Source organism: Octodon degus, unplaced genomic scaffold (genome assembly GCF_000260255.1).
Source record: "Octodon degus isolate 3935 unplaced genomic scaffold, OctDeg1.0 scaffold00004, whole genome shotgun sequence".
Lineage (NCBI taxonomy): Eukaryota > Metazoa > Chordata > Mammalia > Rodentia > Octodontidae > Octodon > Octodon degus.
Window position 1 is genome coordinate 36,692,845 of NW_004524580.1, and position 19,027 is coordinate 36,711,871.

A 19,027-nucleotide genomic window follows, 5' to 3' on the forward strand; every position below is an offset into this window, starting at 1 on the left:
CCCTCTCTAACCACACTGAACCACTAGCTTTTTCTTACCTTGGGTCACACACATTGCTTTCTGGGTAACTCCGTTGCTTTTTTTTTTTTTTTTTTCCTTCTTTCAGTGTTGAGATCTTTTATTTTTTGATTTTAAAAACTGCTGCCACCATCACAGACCTCCTGGCTTCTCTTAAAGCTTTTCCTCAGTGGCTCATAGCAGTAGTTCCACATTGCCCTTTTTCCCATCTCTGGCTCTTTTTGCACGTGTCATCAGCCTGAATGCCCCTCAAGCTGGGGGAACAAGACTGGATTTCCTGGCAGGCAGAAGCACCTCTCGCCCCTCTTCTGGTCCCATGCACCCTTCATTAGTTCTGTTTGCACTTGGCTTTCATCACCTTGGTGTCATGTGCACTCTGGGCCCCACATAGCTGCTTCATGGAATCAAACATGAGGACTCCAGGTATCACCAGCCATAGGGCGTTCATGAAGAAGAAATAAAACCAGAAATAGATGGGGTGGCCCAGCTCCCCATGTTGGAATCCATCGTGGTACTCTGTCAGGAAGAAGAGTATATCCCCATAGAACTGGCCCAAAGAGATCACCAACTGCAGAACATAGCGGGAGGACTGCTGGCGGAGGACGGCAATCACTGCCCACAGGCTCAGGGGTCCCCACAGGCAAGGTGTGATGCTCTCCATGCAGAAGGTGAAGTTGTCCTTAGTGATGTATCAGCTATCTCCCTTAGCATATTCTTTCCAGAGCTGTGATAAGAAGGCTTTGTCTCCAAGAATAGCCTCACGATAGAGCACGAACCAGCCCTCCGTCACCATATGGACGAATGCACACACTGTAAACCAACACAGGGACAGTCACTGCCATATCCCCAGTGGGACAACTGAAGCAAAACTGGACAACAGCTACGTGGTCACAACTATTACCCCAAAGACGGTGAACAGGGTAGTTAGGATATACCAGGAAGGAAGGTCATTAGGCACAAAGTGGTCCAGCCTCAGGTGCTGAGGCCAGTATGGGTGCGAGGAGCCTGTGTTGATGCTGGCCATGTCTCTGTGGGCTGGTGACTGTATGTGGACAGAGAGGAGAAAAAAATCCCTGAAAAACCCGAGCCGCAGAGCTGCCACAGCGACTCCCAGGAGCTCTGACGCTGTGGTCAACTCTCGGCAGAAAAAGCCCTGTGCTTTCTTAAGGACTCTGCTTAGGCATCCATCCCCTCTTTACAGGGGACCTTCCTGACTCACCACTGATCACTTACCTACTTCTCTGACTTTACTGCAATGTTGTATGCATGTCTTTTTTATATCCTAATACCCAAATCTAGATAACATGTTGAACACTTGTTATGGGCCAGGTATAGGACTGTTAATTTACTTACAGTGATTTTGAAGATGGCTATCTTATTTCCTGTTTCAGGTTAAGTATCTTCATTAAATCTGTTCCTGGCCAAACTCCAGTGTATGTTTTTATTTCATTTTCTGTCTTTAAAATGTGTACTTCAGTTTTAGACAAAATAGAGTTGTCATAAAAGGCAAGGCTTCTCATGCTTAGAATCTGGAGATAGATTGTTGTATTTAAGGTATAAACCTCAGGTCTATGCCTGTGAATTTTCTTTGGGCCTGGAAGTCATTAGGATTATGAAATTTATATATATTTAACAAGTGATCAAAAGGCAAGAATCCTAATTAATGATCTTTATGTCCCTGTGAATACAATGCATGGAAGCTTGTGTCATTTGGTTGGCATACACTGTCTTTTGCAGGAGACACTATATGAGAAGCCAGACATTCTGCTCATAAGATCAGCTTAACAGAAAATGTCACTAAGCCAGGGTAACTGGATACGACCACTTCATGAGGATGTACCTGCTCAGCACTTCTCCATGGTCAGAATGATTTGGCCTCAGACAGCATTGGGGGCACACGGGGCTGGTCTCGCATGGTGAGACTCTTGCTCCCCTGACTCTGGACTGGCACCCTTTCCTGTTAACACTGTCTTTATCCAGAAGAAAACACAATTGAAAACTGTGCCCTACAGATTTTTTATTAGATTTGGGATCTCACTTCTTTGCCGTACATATTCTTGGAATCACTTATGTTGATGGCTAATTTCTTCTCCATTTGATTCATGCTGCCGTTACTCCCAAAAAGTGACTGAATTTAAATTATGAGGGTACTTGTTTTGCCCCATGGTATGGCAGTGGGGCCTTGCTAAGTGTTGAACACCTCCCCAGATCTAAGCTAATTGGTACAGCATAGAATTTGGGGTTCATCTTATTCCTGATCTCAAGTGTCTGTGAACCCAGCTTAAAATTCATGCATAAATTTGGGGAGTAGCCATCTCACCCCCTTTTTTTAAAAATGTATTTGGTACAGGGTCTCACTACGCACCTCAGACTAATAGTGATCCTCCTGTTTTCAACCTCCGCAGTGCTGGGATTACAGGTTTGTGCCACTACACCTGGCCTTGATGACTGGCTCAATGTGGCTGGAGGTGCGGGGCTGGCACAGCTTGTGGTCCCTGTGCTTGCCTAAGCAGTCACTTAGTCTGCTGAGCTATCTCCCTGGCCCTCAACACTCAATTATGGCAAGCTTTTTTTTTAGTCAATAATTTTTTTTACTTTTTTTTTTTTTTTACATGTTTGTCACTTAGTATTTGATTTTTTTAAGCTCAAATATTTGTCATGTTCTCTGTTGAAATTGTTTGTAATTCTGATTGTGTTGCCCCACTTCTTGATGATTCATTCTGTCCAGGTTTTACTCATCCTTACATTTTGATCAGGATGTTGTCAGTTTTTTTCTTAATCATTGGCAACAGTAACTTAAGGCTTGTGAGTCTTGCAGAACTTATTTATAGACATTCTGAGTTTTGTTTTAATCAGTTTATAATATATTTGTCACTCAGCTAAGAACTGTTGAGTAAATCCTGTTAAATACTTTTCAGATAGTCAAATAGATTTGCCTCACAGTGTTGCTGACAGAAAAGTTGTCTGGCAGGACTTTTCTTCCGCAAGCTCAGTGACAACTTATCTTTGTGTATTTGAAAGCAGTTTTAAATCTATACTAGAATTTTCTTCAGGCTAGATGAGAAACAGTTTTTTTTTGTAATGTCCATGTTCAACAGTTTATCTTCTTTGTTTTATTTAGCAAAGCTCTCTTATCCTATAGCTTGTCAGTATGCTTACAATACTCAGCAAAATCGCATGCAGGTCCACCATAGTTAAGTGTTCACAGTACTCAGCTGGCCAGGTCAGAATGTTCACGGTGCTTGGGCAGCGTTCTTACAGCCTCGTCGTCATCTTGGCTTTAGGTCGTACCATCCCAGCACTCCAGTTCTGACCATTCTAAGATGAGAAGAAAAGGCAGAGATTGGGGGATGCATGTGGACTGGGAATTCTCCTTTCTAACAAAGGTCTGAGGTGACCTCTCAAAGATAGAAGTTTGTGAAAGGTCTTTGTGGATTGTAATGTGTATTCAAGTGTAAAGTTTTTAAAAAGCAAAGCAGAGCAGGCAATATCACTTAGCAGCATAAGCACTTCTCCGATCAATGTCAGGTCCAGAGTTCAATCCCTGGTGCCAAAAAAAAAAAAAAAAAAGTAAAGCAAAAGGGAGGTTTTTTTCTTTTTTCCTTCTCATATGTTAACTGTATCATTTACCTTAACTGATGTGCCCTTGGCTTTGTATTTTTCTCTCCTTCATAAATCCAGAAGTCTCTTTTGTGGTCCTTGATGGATTTTCTGAGTTGAGCTCATGGTGGGCATTTTTCTTCCTGATGTCATTCTGTGTTTCCTTTATGGCCACTATGTTATGTGTCTATTCTGTCTTTTTCTGTGTCTTTAACAAAATCTCAGTTTAAGGGCTAGGGATACAGCTCAGTAGCATAAGCACCTGCCTGGCATACTGCAAGGTCCTGAGTTCAGTTCCTGGTACCAAAAACAAGAGAAGGAGAAGGAGAAGGAGAAGGAATCTTGAGTTTATTGAAGAGCTCTGTGTGCTACTAGTTTTTTTCCAAAAAAAAATCTTTCATAAATATCTTTTGCACTTTGCAGCCAGAATTTTATTTCATAGAGACCAAACTATGTCAAGTTTTATGTGGCAAAAATGAGTAGGAGCAATATTGTTTGGTTATATAATATATATTATATGTTTTTCTGACTCAGTATCTTTAATTCTGTATCTCTGTGTCTCTCGTCTCTGTTTTTGTCTGTACCTTTCTTTCATTCTGTCCCTTTCATCCTTTCCTGCATTCTTCTGGTGATGTAATTTTTAGGAATTTCTCTAAAACCCAGAGTTCAAATACATTTTTAAAGTCATGTGTAGGTGTAGGACATTTTCCTGCTATTTTGAATTCATTTTGGTTCAGAATTTACTTTTAGAATTTAAAATCTACACTATCTTTGGGGGAGTAATTTTTTTTTTTTAATTTTAGGAAAGGGTCTACAAGGTGTTCAGGGTTTCACTACTAGAACGGACTCATAGTGATCCGCCTGTTTACAGCCTCCCAAGAGCTGGAATCACAGATGTGCGCCGCCGTGCCCAGTCTCGTTGTCGTCTCAGCGCACCCTGGGGTGGGGCTGGCATGGCAGGCCCGGGGATCAACCCCCAACCCCTGCGCCTGCTTGCAGGCACTTCAATCTACTTAGCTATTTGGCCGGACCTTGGGGAGTAATCATGTTTTCTACTCCTTTGTATTTTCTCTGTAACACCTGATGTAGAAATTTTACATGCACATTTGGTGTAATAGAGCCAAAAAAGTGTGTATTCATAGGGATATATAAAACTCACTGAGTCTTTATGCTTTCTTCCAGGCCTTATACTTTCTGGCACCTGTTACTTTCTGGTTACTCTCTTTGTTTTAAAAGCTGATGTTTCTTACAGGCCTAGTTCTGCTTGAGGACCTTGGCAGCTATCCTGTATGTACCCTGTTCTCTCTGGTTTCTAAGTCACTCTTTCATTGTTGTTTTAATCTTACAGTGCTTTTTAATCTTCAGCCCTCACGTATGCTGAGCAAGCATTCTGCTCCTGAGCTGTTCTCTCATCCCTCTAGCTCATTTATTTTACCGCATTCAAGCTATTTCTTTGGGGTTGGGCATGTCACTCAGCAAGAGAGCATGTGCCTTGCTCAGGTGAGACTGGGTTAGGTCCTTAGGCACTGCAAGACAAACAGAAAACACCAGACTTTCTTTTTGATGATAGTGTTCTCATGACCTTCTTTAAAATATGAATGCCTCTCCCAGCTGTTACACTTTTTACCCACCTCCCTCTCTCCTCCATTAAAATTTAAGCTCCATAAGGGGCAAGATAATTTGTATCCCCTGGCCAAAAACAGTATGGGCATAGAGTCATAATCAGTAAATATGTGTTGAATTAGTCAGAGCTAATTTAGATTCCTGTAGAGAGCCTCCTAAAATACACAATTCACTTTCTTTTACAGTCTCACGCAGATTTGCTTTTCTTTCCTGAAAACATTGTCATTTGTATTCCTTCATTGTGTCCTGCATTGCCATTGCCACCTGTCTCAGTGAACTTCAAAATTCTATGGTTAATTGGGCTCAAGTTTTCCACTACTTTTATTATAAGCTAATATCTTCTCAGTGGTCACATTCATGTTAGGAAGATTAGCCAAGCATTTATTAGGTGTTGATTTTAGCTGTGGGGGAATTCTAGCAAATACCCCAGTGATTGAAGTCTCTGTCACTGTTGAGCTCATTTCCATCTATTTTCTTGAATTTGCACCATGTCAGTTCAGAGGCCCATCCCATTAGATCGTGGTGTGCTTCATGATATCATACTAACTTATTTGTAGTCTCAAAATATACATTTCTCTCTTTGCTTAATATCCATTATTGTGGGCCTGGGTTTGCAAGGACGCTAGGGCTCTTGTAGGCAGCTCACTTAGCCATTCCCAGTGTTATCATTTTCTTTTTAGAACATGCACAGCTTCTTACAGTTACAGTAACATCTGAACTTTTTCTTCCTTCCATTTTTCAGCTTAAAGTTCACTTGATCAGTGGACCACAGTACGTTGCTTAAGAGATAAGTTTAGGATCCATGATTTTAATTGTGTGAAGTGGAACAAATTGAATTATTAAAATACGTTACTGCTTTACTCGTCTGGGCGTGGATTTGAAGAACCCAAGACCATATTTTTGCTAATATGCTTCCTATTTGTTTGGTTTTTTAAAAATAATTTTATTGAGAAATAGCAATGAGACAGTTTCAAAACCGATTACTGGCAGTTTGAATAATTAATACATTGCATATTGCTGTCTTACTGGTTATTCACTGTACAAGATACAGACATGATATCCTGTCCATAAACACTATTGGAACAAATCTCTCTATTCACTGAATTAAGAGAATGCAGCTGTATATCTGTCCTATTTTGAGTATACAGATACAAAATGGTCATTCATTTATATCCCCCTTTTTGGTTAGTTTTGTCAGAGAAGGACATTCCATTGTTATTTAAATATTGTAGGTGTGTGTATTCAGCAATATATTCCAATACAGTCCAGTAGGCCATAATAGTAGTGGGTTTTCCGTAAGACTGGCAATGTCAGAAGTTCTTGACTTGAGCCTTTTATAGCACAGCATATTAATATGGCTTTACTTTTGAGACAAGGTCTCACTATGCAGTTTGGGCTGGCCTTGTGTTCACTTCTGAACTGGTTCCCCCAGGCTGGTTTTGAACTGGCAGAGATCCTCCTGGCTCAACCTCCCGCATGCTGGGATTATAGGCACGTGCCACACGCCCCGTTCCTGGGGTCACAGGGTGGGTCCTGGGCATCTGGGGCCAAGACTGCACAGCCAGTGGGGCCAAAGTTTGAACTTGGGTCGTTGTGCTTGCCAGTAGGTACTTATGCCTCTGGGCTATCTGCCACCCACCTTTTTTCTCATACTGGGAATCGAACTTAACCTTGTACTTACCAGGCAAGTGCTGTGGTTTTATGCAGCAAATAATTTTCAAAGTAATTAAAGTAACACCTGCTTCATACAGTATTAATCCTCTTTTTAGTTTTAAGTGATGGGAAGATAATGACAGTAGACTTTCATGCAGGGTTTGCCATCTGCCAGACATTGCTTTAAAAGCATTACACACATCCACACACAGTACGTATAGTATATGATGTGCTTGCCAGCCAGAGGCAGTGTTAAGTGCTAGATTTTATTATTAACAGCGGAAGCAAATCTCTGGGTAAACGTTATTTTCTTGGTTTTGCAAGATGTATTTCCTTACTAGAAAAGAGATTATTACAGATACAGATAATTACAGATTATTGTATGCTAAGGTATGAACAAGACATTAATACATGCTTACACCATTTTTTAAAATGATATTAACTTGATGGAAGACATCTCACAATAATCTCTTCTCTCAAAAAATGTTAGGATTGAGGCCTAGGCAGTAATAAAGCCTTGAGAAAACTCAGCCTTTATACGTTGAAATTAAATTTATGTCCTTAAAGAAAATGTGAACTTTTAAAGAGAGAAATGTTGAAAATTAGTTTTTATGATTTAATTTTGTAAATTCCATACATTTTAATTGATTTAATATAAAATGGACAGATTGAAACACCTTTTTAGAGACAGAAAGCACTATAGAAATTTCGATAGGTAGTTAAACATTTTCAAATGTATTTTCTATTTAAGAAAACTAATCTAGTTTTAAAATGGTCCCAAGTTTGCATATTTAAAGTATATTCAAAATACAATGAAATGCCTATTATATCTGCATGTTTTAATAAGATATTTTGTGTCTGCCACATACTATATTTAGGAAAACTCAGAAAGCAAGACAGTACATGCGGAATGCCTTTTGAAGACTGAATAGCTTCATAAATTAGGACACACTGCCACTGCTTGTTACCTGGCTGTTACTGTCTCTTATCTGATAACAACATTGTGCTTCTTGAGGTTCAGTGATGCGTAGTGGTCTGCTGTGCTTCTTGAGGCTCAGTGATGCGTGGTGGTCTGTGTACTAGTGCCTCGAGAGTGATAAGCAGAGCTATAGGTAGGTCTTCTGTTTTATTACATGGGGTTGTCTTTGACATTCAGCCCAGTGAAAGCGTTTTTATCAAAGGACCAAGTGTTTGTTCCCATAGAGGTGGACAGATACTCCCTTACTGCCTCCTGCTCCAGTTGTCACTGCGAAGCACTCCGTCACCATTATTCCTGGTATAGGGTTAGAGCCCCCGTCACCTCCCAGAGCCTCTGCATTTGGGTGTTGTAGCCCTTAAGATGGTGCTTGGCCCGCCCAAATTGTTATGTACTGTTAAAGAGAGGCTGGGGTTGGGGTTGGTAATCTTGCTGTATCTGTCTCAACAAGACTGAGCACTTCGTGTATGCTCTGTGAGTCATCTTACACATTGTGGAAGATAGAATAAGGTAAGGTTCTTGCCCTCAACTTGTCTGGAATTTAATAGAAGATTACAGCATGTATGACTGAGTCCACCTACATGAGAGTTTTGAAAAATGAAACATAAACGAAGTTGGAGAAATTGTGAAAAACTTTGCAGAGGAAAAAACTAGTTTCTTTAAATACAAGTAGAGGGAAAAGGAAGGTCTGTTTTTTGTGTCTCTGTCTGTCTGTCTGTCTGTCTGTCTGTCTAATCTGGTACTGGGGAGCGAATCCCGAGTTTTGCACATTATAGGCCTATCCAAGGCTTGTTGGTGAGATTCATTATGATATGTCTTTTGGTTTATCTGAATGGTAAGGTTAAGAAATTAGAATGGAGCCAAATTATGGAATTTTAAATAATAGGTGGTAATAGTTCAGTATAGAAGTTTTGATTGAGGTGGCTTTAAAAGTTTTTGAAGGCTAAGAGCTTTGCCTACTCTGTGTGAGGCATCCCTGGTGCTTGAAGGGAGAAGTTTGTGAGCCAGAAGTGTCATCCTTATTCTGTATAAGGAACAGTGATTTAGAGATGGAGAGAATGGCGTCAGTCTCCCTACTTAGATGATGGTACAAGTAGTGTTAACTGGCAGTGTTATACAGGTCTGCACTGATGCAGAAAAGGCGTGAAAATGAACAAGTGAAGTTGAGATTAGAGAGAATTTGACAGGTTTTATTAATACAGTTGAAATAGATAAAGGGGAGCGATGAATTAAGGCAGCTTTCCCAGCCTTTTTACCGAATGTGCTAAGGGCAGTGCCATGGATAAAAGAGGGATTGTAGGAAGGCTGGCTGTGGGGAAAAGTTATGCAGTTACTGAGGATATAATTATGACTTTTGTGCAAGGTTAAGTTGATATGTTAGCCAGTAGTAGAGTAGCTGTTGGATGAAAAGATAGGGCTAGAAAATCCACGTATTTCTCAGCCCTGTTGAGTGTTGTCTAAAGCCATGGGAGAAGATGAACTTGGAGTTCAGAGACAGATATTTAAGACCTGACCTCCTATATAACTTGTAGACTGAAATTACATTAGAAGTAATTTTCCTCTGGTGATAAAAGGCATATAAAACTTCAGGAAATGGAAATGAAGAGATATGAAAGGAAAAAAAGTAGTAATTTGTAGTATTTCAGTGACCTTCCTTCCAGGTGTTTTTCTTTTGAATAAAAAGGTATAAGAAGTGCAATCATACATGATGTGTTTATGTGTATATGTAGGTATGTTGTGTACAGGGTCATGCACTACATACTTTTTACAGCTTCTTAAAGTTTAGTATGCTAATTTTCTTTTTATGAATCTTGAAGGTTTTTCTCGTTTGACTTTTCTCGTTACAGTTCTATATTTTGAACATACAGATTGCTTTTGATTGCTTTGCTCCTGATATTATAGTAAGCTCTTGTGAAAGATACAGTCTTCATCTATTACTTAGATATGGAGCTTTCTGAAAGCAGCTGGAAGGCTACTCCACATAGTATTTACTTAATTTAAAGAATAAACAGGTTAAAAAAAAAAAGAATAAACAGGTTGAGTGCTAGGCATGGTAGTGCTTGCTTGTAATCTGAGCACAGAGGGAGGCTGAGGCAGTTTGAACCCAGCCTGGGTAAATTAGTGAGGACTATTTCAAAATTAAAAAAAACGGGTTGGGGATACTGCTCAGAGATGGAGCACCCTAGGGGCAATTCCCAGTATCATCCATTAAAAAAAAAAAAAAATAGAACTTTTAGTTGATTGGTACTACTTTCTGCTTCCCCTTGTACCTTGGAACTTCTGGGTTTTATTTAGCTGTCCATCTAGGCAATAATATAAGTATTGGACATGTATGGCCGTAGATGGGTTCATATTTCTAACTCATTTATATTTCTCACACTGTATTAGTAAGTTTGTATTCTGATTTCTCTGAAGCTTGTTTAATTTTGTTGGCTTCTAAAAGATGCAGCGAACTTACTGATGCCGTTATCAGCAGCTGAGCCTATATGGTGAGGAGTGGGCTGGTGGTGTAGACAGTGATCAGGAGGAGCCTCTTGAGAAGACAGCCAGCCTCCAGCAGGCGGGGATCCCCAGCAGTGCTACACCTCCCAGTTTAAATCTCTGTGGTACCATGAAAAGATAGATGTCTTTTCAAGTAATGTTTTAGCAAATTTGAGATGGCGTTGTCTCTGGCAAATTTTTAATGTATATCTTTGGAAGGAAGATAAAAGGGACATATTAGCAGTATAATAGTGATGACAGTGCTGATAACAATAGTGATAGTAGTTGACCAATTACCATGTGTCTTAATACTGTCCTAGGTGCATGGCTCGTAGTGAATCTCAGTCTTTTTAGTTGATGAGAAAACCAAAGCGCATAGATGAAATGTCTGAGATCACATAGCAAGCAAGAATAGAATCAGTGATTCCTATTCACACAGTCTGATTACAGACATAGAAGTGGAATATTTATCACCTTGGTATCTCCAGAAGTATTAATTTAGCTTGGTATGGTGGTGTACACCTGTAATCACAGCACTCCAGAGGCTGAGGCAGGATGATCTTTGGGAATTTGAGACCAGCCAGAGCTTCAAAGTAAACTCAAGGCCAGCCTGAACTGCACAGTGAGACCCTGCCTCAAAAAAAAAATTAATTTGTAGCTTAAAAACTCGGTTTTTAAGATGTAAAACCAGATATATGTAGGCCTGTAATCCTGGCACTTGTACACCGGAAGCAAGAGGATTGTGAGTTTGATCAGCTTGCGTTACTTAAGGAGACCTGCCTCAAAATAAAACACACAAAAATGTGACAGTGAGGGAATGAGCAGACACATTTTCAGTGTGTTATGTGGATCACATGCTTCTAAGATGGGAGAAAAGTTGGGGTTAGAGTTGCCTTTCATCTGAACGGCTTTGAATCTTTGTGAGTAGACCATAGCCTGTGAAAGACTTCAGGAAATCCATAGCCTTTAATTCAGTCCCTCATATGCCATATACAAATATTTGGAGAATAGTGTGTGGACAATGGTTTAAAAAATAACAGAGGGCTCTGCCTGGTTTTGGAACTTAATAGCTAGTATCCAGTTCAGGTAGTACAATCTTAAATAAGGAATTCTTATGCAGTATTTGGGAAGTAGCTAAATGTGTCTGGGAAATATCTACTCACTAGCATTTGGTTAAAAATTTCCTGTCTGAATATTTTGGATTTAAAACATTCTCATTGGTTTATGAGGCAGTTTTCTTTAGGTTACTGTTACTGCCTTAGTTTTTGATTATTTTCAGATAATGGTTTTCACTCAGATAGGGCTTATTCATTTAGCTATAGATTGAAACTTACATGAATAAAGAACAAGGTTTTTACTCTCAAAATAGGAAGATTGAGTGAGTAAGCAAGAGTGTAACATAATAGCCATGAAGTTTTGCGTAGACTTAGCACAGAGTTGGAATGACCGTGGGTAGGAAGGGTAGGGCCAAGGTGATGAACTGTACACTGTTAAGACTAATGACTCATGATGTGTATGTTAATGGAAAAGTTTTAATACTTGGCTATGTGCCTTAAATATTGTTTTTTTCTCTCTGGCGTCTCCTTTGAAGAAAGACTGGGAAAGTAGCTTTTTTTTCTTTATATGGTCACAACAAAGGATTAAAATTAATTACCTATTTGAGGATATTATACCTATTGAATTCCCTATTTGTCCTGGAAGGAAATCCAGACTTCTGTGTGGGCTGACTGAATCTGTACTTTTTGAGACTGGGTGCAGCTTCCGTGTATTCAAGGGTGGGAACAGCCCAAATGCTCTAAGAGATGGAAATCACTTGGGAGAAATTAGTCCCCTAAATGTGGTTTGTTTTTAAAGTTTCACAACCTGCCCTCCAGTGTGGTATATGAATCACAATACCACATTTGAGCCCTAGTACTGTGTGTATACAAAATACATGAGAGAAAGGTTGCACTTGCTTGTCTCCTGGCAGAAGATTCTGTTAGGATTCAGTGTGGATGTTGTTTTCTATGAGGCAAAGGACAGAATCTGGCTCTTTAACCTGTTCCCAAGTCTCTACGTGTGCTAAGAACTTAGGCAGCTTAGTGTGGGCTGTACAAGAAAGAGCATACAGGGGCTGGAGAGATGGCTCAGTGGTCTAAAGCACCTACTTGAAACAAGCTTGGCAAAGCACAGGGACCGTGGTTCGATCCCCCAGCACCACATGCCAGCCAGCCCCGCCCCCTGGTGGGCTGAGCTGGCCACACACACACACACAATAAATAAATGTAATAAATAAAAATAAATAAATAATTAAAAAAAAAAGAAAGAGCATACAGTGGGGCTGGGGATATAGCTCAGTGACCTAAGTGTCTGCCTTATAAACGCAAGGACCTGAGTTTGCTCCCTGGTACCACGAAAAAAAAAAAAAAAAAAAGAGAGAGAGAGAGAAAGACGTACAGAAAAAGTTGGGAAACAAAAATGAATTTGCATTAGAAAGCTGAGATACGGGACTGGGGAGATGGCTCAGTGGAATAAGCGTTTCCCTGGCAAGCATGATGGACCTGAGTTCAATACCCGGTTCCACCAAAACAAAAAAAAGCTGAGATACATGCTTGTCTAAACTATCTCGTTTTGTGATTTCACTGAAAGTAGTCTAGATGTGTGAGAAAGAGGCTATTGGATTTTTATGAAAAAAAAATCTTCATGGCTTTTGTGCTGTATCGACAAAACTGTGTGTGTTTAATCTTATATGCTTGTTTTTATCTTTCAAACAAAGGTGGGATTTTTTCCTCTTTTGATCCATGTGGGAGGCTTTGGTTTAAACTGGACAAGTTCAGTCTTGAGAGAGGCCTGGACTAGGTGCCTCATGTGGCTTCATTTTTTGAATGTATTGGCTAGATGAGGCTTATCAGCTTTTTGAGTCTCAAGTTTTTATCTTTAAAATAGGGATACAAATGCCTGCCCACCTACCTCAGAAGTTTGGGAGGGGCAATCTGCATGTTAAGAATAATTCTGGATTGTTGAGTCTTAACAGGCCCATTTAGGTTTATAGCTTTGAATAAGATATGTATACTCTCTGAACCCTAATTTTTTCTACTGCAAAATGACAGTTACATTATGTTCCACTTCTTAGGGCTGATGTGGGGGTCGGAAATGATTGGGGGCCTGCCCATTAGCTCAGGTGTTTAAGTGCCTACTGAAACAAAGCAGGCAGGCTCAGGATGCTGTGGTTCGATCCCTTCATCCTCAAGCCAAACCAGACCTGCCCTGAAGGCATCCTGCGTGGCCCAAAAGAAAAAAGAAAAGAATGAGGTGTGTATTGGGTATTAAGCTTATTGCCAGGCACACTATTAATGTTCAGTCAGTTATTATAAATTATACATTTTTTTCAGGCTTTTATGGTACTGAGGATTGAAGTCAGTGCCTTCCACATCCTGAGCAAGTATTTTACCACTGAGTTATGCCCTTGTTTATATTGTTACTGTTAATAACATTTGAAGTATTAGCATTTAATAAAGTTGGTATATGGAGTAGAATGAACAGATTTTAAAGTTTTGGTGTAGGGTGTACTACTGCAGCTTTATAAATGAAAAAATAAGTATTAAGAAGGAATATGTTTAATGGGAAGGAACAACTGGGATGAGGAAAAGGAAAGAAGGAAGGAAAAATATATGTATATACTCAGAATAGCGGATAATTGTACTGTTGATTTCTACTGGTCCATTGAAAGGAACAATTATGCTTAAAATTTTCTCTTTTCTTGTTTTTTTCCCTTTTTGGACCAATTTTGCATGCTACTATCTAGTAATCTGAACAGCTAATTTGAAGACAACAGTATGCAGTATAACCACCATTGCTGAATTCCTATCATTTTGTTCAGTGAAATTCTGTATCATTTCTGTTTTTGTTTTTACTGTTTTTATTCTCTTTTAAAAAGAAAATGATTAAAAAGTAGAATTTTCTAATTTTAGAATAATGGACATTAACTGCAAGACATCTCAGTTACCTACATTTGTGCCCAGCATTTTTACTTTATTTGAATAATGTTTTATGAGGAAAAATATTGTTGCTGCTTTATAAAATTGAAACAGAGTTCTTGTAGTCTGTAGGACCTACGACTGACCAAGCGTGTCTTTCTGATAATTCTCCTAGAAATGCCTTTTTTCAGGAACTTAGCTAAAAGATTCTATCTAACTTGTAAGGAAAAAAGTAGGTTCACAGGTGAGGAGTAATGTAAATTTTAACAAGAATTTAAGTATATCCCACGTTTTAAGACATAGTATAATGATAGGAAGTTGTTACTGAGATTGTAAAGATTATAGAAGGGCATAACAATGGCCCAGAAATGAATTTTGCTTTCTCCTTGCTAGTGCTTTTTTAAAGATCACCATGAATGTGGCAGTGACCAGAGACAATGGGTCCTGTCTGTTTCATTAATGCTTCACACGGAATGCACAGCCTGATTTACTGAGCAGCTGCTGCTTGCTATAGTCGTGCTTGGCTGTTCGTAACTCATAGATGGTGAAGAGGGAGCTGTGGTTCCATGCTGCAGTTTCTCTGGTACCTTGGAAGGTCAGGGGAGAGATGTTACCTAAAATACTGTCATACCTAAAGCCTGCATCCCTTAAATCTTTTATACTTTGGAGAAGGAACTTACTGCCTTTATTGTACTTTAATGGTGATTTATATATTTTCTTGTTCGTGTTACCAAGAAAGCACAATGTAGGTTCTCAGGAATCTCCACTAATACTCTCTGAGCCAAGGCCTCATGGTCTCCTGGGCTATTTTATTTCTCTCCTAGCTACTAGGTCAACCTCCCTTTCCTCCTTACCTCCTTCTTCTGTCCTTGGAATGTTACTGCCAGCTACTGAATCTATTTTTATGCCCAAGTAATTTATCTAAAATATACACTGGACCCCATCATTTCCAGGCTTAAAATCTTTCAAATGGCTTTCTTGTTACTTTTCAAGATACTTTCCAAATTCTTTGGCACAGATTTATGGTCTTTCTCAGTTTGATTCCTGAGTCTTTTACTGCTCAGTCTCTTCTACTTTATTTTCTGTCTGACCTGAAAATACAGTTGTTTACAATTCTGGGATTGAGTGTGTTATGAAGATCTTTTGTTATTTTCAACTTCATCATTCCTATCATTGTACATAGTTGTATTGTTTTTGTCTATACATTTGTCTTCTTTGAATGTGGCTATTGTATAATATTTCACTTTGTGTTCTACTCATACATCACACTGCCAGCACATAGTATGCGTTGTTTTGAACGTTTGTCAAATGAATAAATAAATAAGGGATTAAAGATACACCCATGTGTTCATAATGTGTGATCAGCAACATTCGTATTTCTTCTTTTCTGTTTTTAGTACAGGGCCTACAGGGTCTCACTACACAGATCAGACTTGTAGTGATCCTCTTGTTTTTAGCCTCTCAAGCCCTGGGATTACAGGCATGTGCCACCATGCCCAGTATCAATTGCATCTCAGTGCGCCCTGGAGGTGGGGCCGGCAATTTTTTTTTTTTTTTTTTGCATACTGGGGATTGAACTCAGGACCCTGCACTTGCCAGGCAGGCGCTTATTCTACTGAGCTATCTCCCTGGCCCTGTATTTCTTAAATGTATTCTACTTTATCTGTAAGCCAGTTTTACAACTCAATATTCTTTTTATAGTTAAAGCTTAAATGTCTTCTCCAAACCTTTCATTTTTCTCAGGGATGAATTCAAAACAAAAGACACTGACTTACTTGCACAGGGGAAAGCAGCAGACTGTATTCACATTAGCACTAGCTCTAGCCTGCCTATGTGAGCCCCTTGCCATGGTCAGGTCTAACAAATTGAAACGGGACAAGAATTCACAGTGACGAAAGGGAAATCATTTATTTTAACATTGTGATATTGAAAACACTTTGTTATGGAGAAGTTTATGAAAAAGTAGAACAGATGTAAAGCCACATCCCCTCCCCTCGGTAATATGTATGCCCCCCACCCCCACAGGGTGTTGCCATATAGTTCCCACTGGTCTTGCACTCATTGTGTAACCCAGGCTGGCACCAAACTTCAGCAGTGCTCCTGCCTCAGCCTCCCGAGTACTGGGATTATATCTGTACACCTGGCTGATGTTATTTCATCTGGAAATATTTCAGTATAAATAGGATATGTTAAATCTCCTAAATATGGATTCCCTTGGTTTTCTGGGTAGTCATGCTAACTAATAAAATAATGAAGCCCCTTTGAAAACAGGCTCCCGATGCCTGGTAGTCCCCCCCACCCCTCCAAAACACACACACACACACACACACACACACACACTAGTGCCTTTGACTTCTGCCTGCCTGCCTGCCTGCCTCCCTGCCTCCCTCCCTCCCTCCACTCCCCTGGGTGCCTCCCTCCCATTGGACCGTCTCTGAGCTTTCTTCCTTCAGGCTTCCTGGGGAGAGTTATACTTCTTGGTAAAAAAGCAAAACACCCTGTATTAAGCCAAGTAGCTTTAAAAAATACTTATCCATAAAGGCCTTTAAAATTTCTTGGAATCTTTGTTATTTTAAAATTCCTCACAATGACAATAACTTATAGTTGAATATGGATTATAGACATATACTAATTATACAGAAAAGTACAAGGAATATTCTTGGGGGGCTGCTGTACAATTTTATTAAGTATATGTCTCAACTTTTATTTCAAGGGTCCGGGGAGATGGCTCAGTGAAATAAACGCTTCCCTGGCAAGTGCAAGAGTCTGAGTTCAATCTCCGGTTCTGGAAAAAAAAAAAAAAAAAAGAAAAAAAATCAACTTTTGTTTCAGTAACAAAACATAGCAGACAGAATTGAGATGCCTTAGTAATCCTGCCTTTTCCTTTCTAGAAACAGCTGTTACTCAGGACACACAATTTTTTACCAGTACAATGGATATATGTTCTTAGGTTTAATACTGGCCTGCCTTCTTAAAGGCAGTTTTACTGTGTTCTTTATCCTTACTGAAGCTGTTATCTCTAAAGTATGTGGAAAACTATACAGAATATTGTGACTTCTAAAATATAGGTAACCTACTGAATTGTCTGTTTCACTTAGTACAAAACTATAGGATATGGAATGTTGTATTTTTATGATTTATAGTTTTTTAATTATAAAAGACTCAAGTACAAGCAAAGTAATAGAGAGGAGCCTCAGAGGGTTAAATGCTCCTGAAGTACTGATTCAGTGAAACTATCTTAAAACCAACTCAGAGGTAAGTTTTCTGTCCATTTGCAAAGCAAATACTTGTAGAAAGGGGTGACCAAATAGCTCAGCCACTTAAAGTGCCTGCAGGGGCCTGCCATGCTGCCCCCCGGGGGTGGGCGCACTGAGATGGTGATTGAGACTGGGTGGTGATTGAGACTGGGCCGTGATTGAGACTGGGTGTGGTGGCTCCTGCCTGTAATGGGCCACTTGGGAGGCTGTAAAGAGGAGAATCACTATGAATCCGATCTAGTAGTGAGACCCTGAACACGCTGTAGACCCTTCCCTAAAGTACAGGATAAAAACCAACTTGTAGAAAAAAGGGCTCTCTCTGTGAAAGTTTTTTGAAACGACCCACTGGGAAAGAAATCACAGAGATGTCTTGCTTTGCATTTTCTTATAATGCTTTAAAAATTAACTACCCACTTTGAGCATTGCACAATGTATACATATGTGGAAACATTACATGGTACCCCATAAATATGCATAATTTTAATGTGTCAACTTAAAAATATTTTTCAAAAAAATTAAAGTATTTGCATATAATTTAAATTTCTAAAGGCAAGTTTCCGCCCCAATTCGTCCTGAGCAAATTTCCTTGCGATGTTTAACATTAGTTTTTACTTCTTGGGAGGAGAGTCCAAGCTCATCTTGTTTATTCAACTAAAAAACCATACTTCTCCCATTTAAAAAAAAATTTTAGTTCTGGTAAAAACTCTGACTCAGTAATTTTGGAAAGCACTACCTCTTTCCACAAATAGATTAGTCCACATATTAGGTCTTCGGAATGGACTAGTAAATTTCCATGATGTCAGGACATGGGTGGTGTTTCTGAGGATACAAGTCCTGTGGAATAGGAGCTTTTTAGGGCATGAATGGAGAGCAGGATCATAGCCTTTAAGCTACAGAGCAGTAGCTTTTCTCATTAGGTTACTGTAGTGGTGGCCAGTTTATGGGTATGATCTGAGTAGCTGCTGCAAGACCAGTGAGAGCTCTTCTCGGATTGTCTTACCCTTGCAAGATCAGAATGCCATTAGTGTCGTTCAACCTTGATTTATAAACCTAGCTGAGATCATCATTTTCTCTTCCTGTGAGTTTCAAAGTAGCTGTCACTAAGTTTTGATTACTACCAGGCATTTAGTTAAGCTGCACTAAGCTACCTGATATATTAGTTTTCATCAGGAAGTGTAGCTTATTGTCTTTCCCTGTGTGGAAGTCTTCTTTGTGTCAGAAAGGCTTACCTGAACCAACTGTTTTTGCACTGGTTTATATGGGTTAACCACATTTCATTTCAACTATTTTGCAAACTCTTGTAGTATTCCTGTCATATCTTACTGTTTGGCTCTCTTCCTGCTAGCGTAGTGTGCATATGTGACAGGTTCTAATGTACAGTTATTTGATTAGCCTTGCCTAAAGGCTGTAACTATTAGCTTAACTAGTTTCTTCTGGATTTTTCCATTTGTGGTCACCCTGAA

At 39.5% G+C, this 19,027-nt stretch overlaps 1 protein-coding gene and 1 pseudogene across 2 annotated transcripts in view; one reads left to right on the plus strand and one right to left on the minus strand.

The window, feature by feature from the left end:
- Positions 1-19,027, plus strand: part of Stk38l (serine/threonine kinase 38 like) — a 67,236-nt gene that overhangs the window by 10,596 nt on the left and 37,613 nt on the right. Inside the window, exon 1 of one of the 2 annotated variants that reach the window (XM_023717250.1) lies at positions 1,756-1,934. The exons of the other annotated variant lie outside the window; for it this stretch is intronic. The gene's annotated coding sequence lies outside the window, so the exon portion shown is untranslated. Of the gene's footprint in view, positions 1-1,755; positions 1,935-19,027 lie in introns of those variants that run through there. 2 annotated transcript variants of the gene reach the window in all.
- Positions 347-1,118, minus strand: LOC101584315 (annotated as a pseudogene).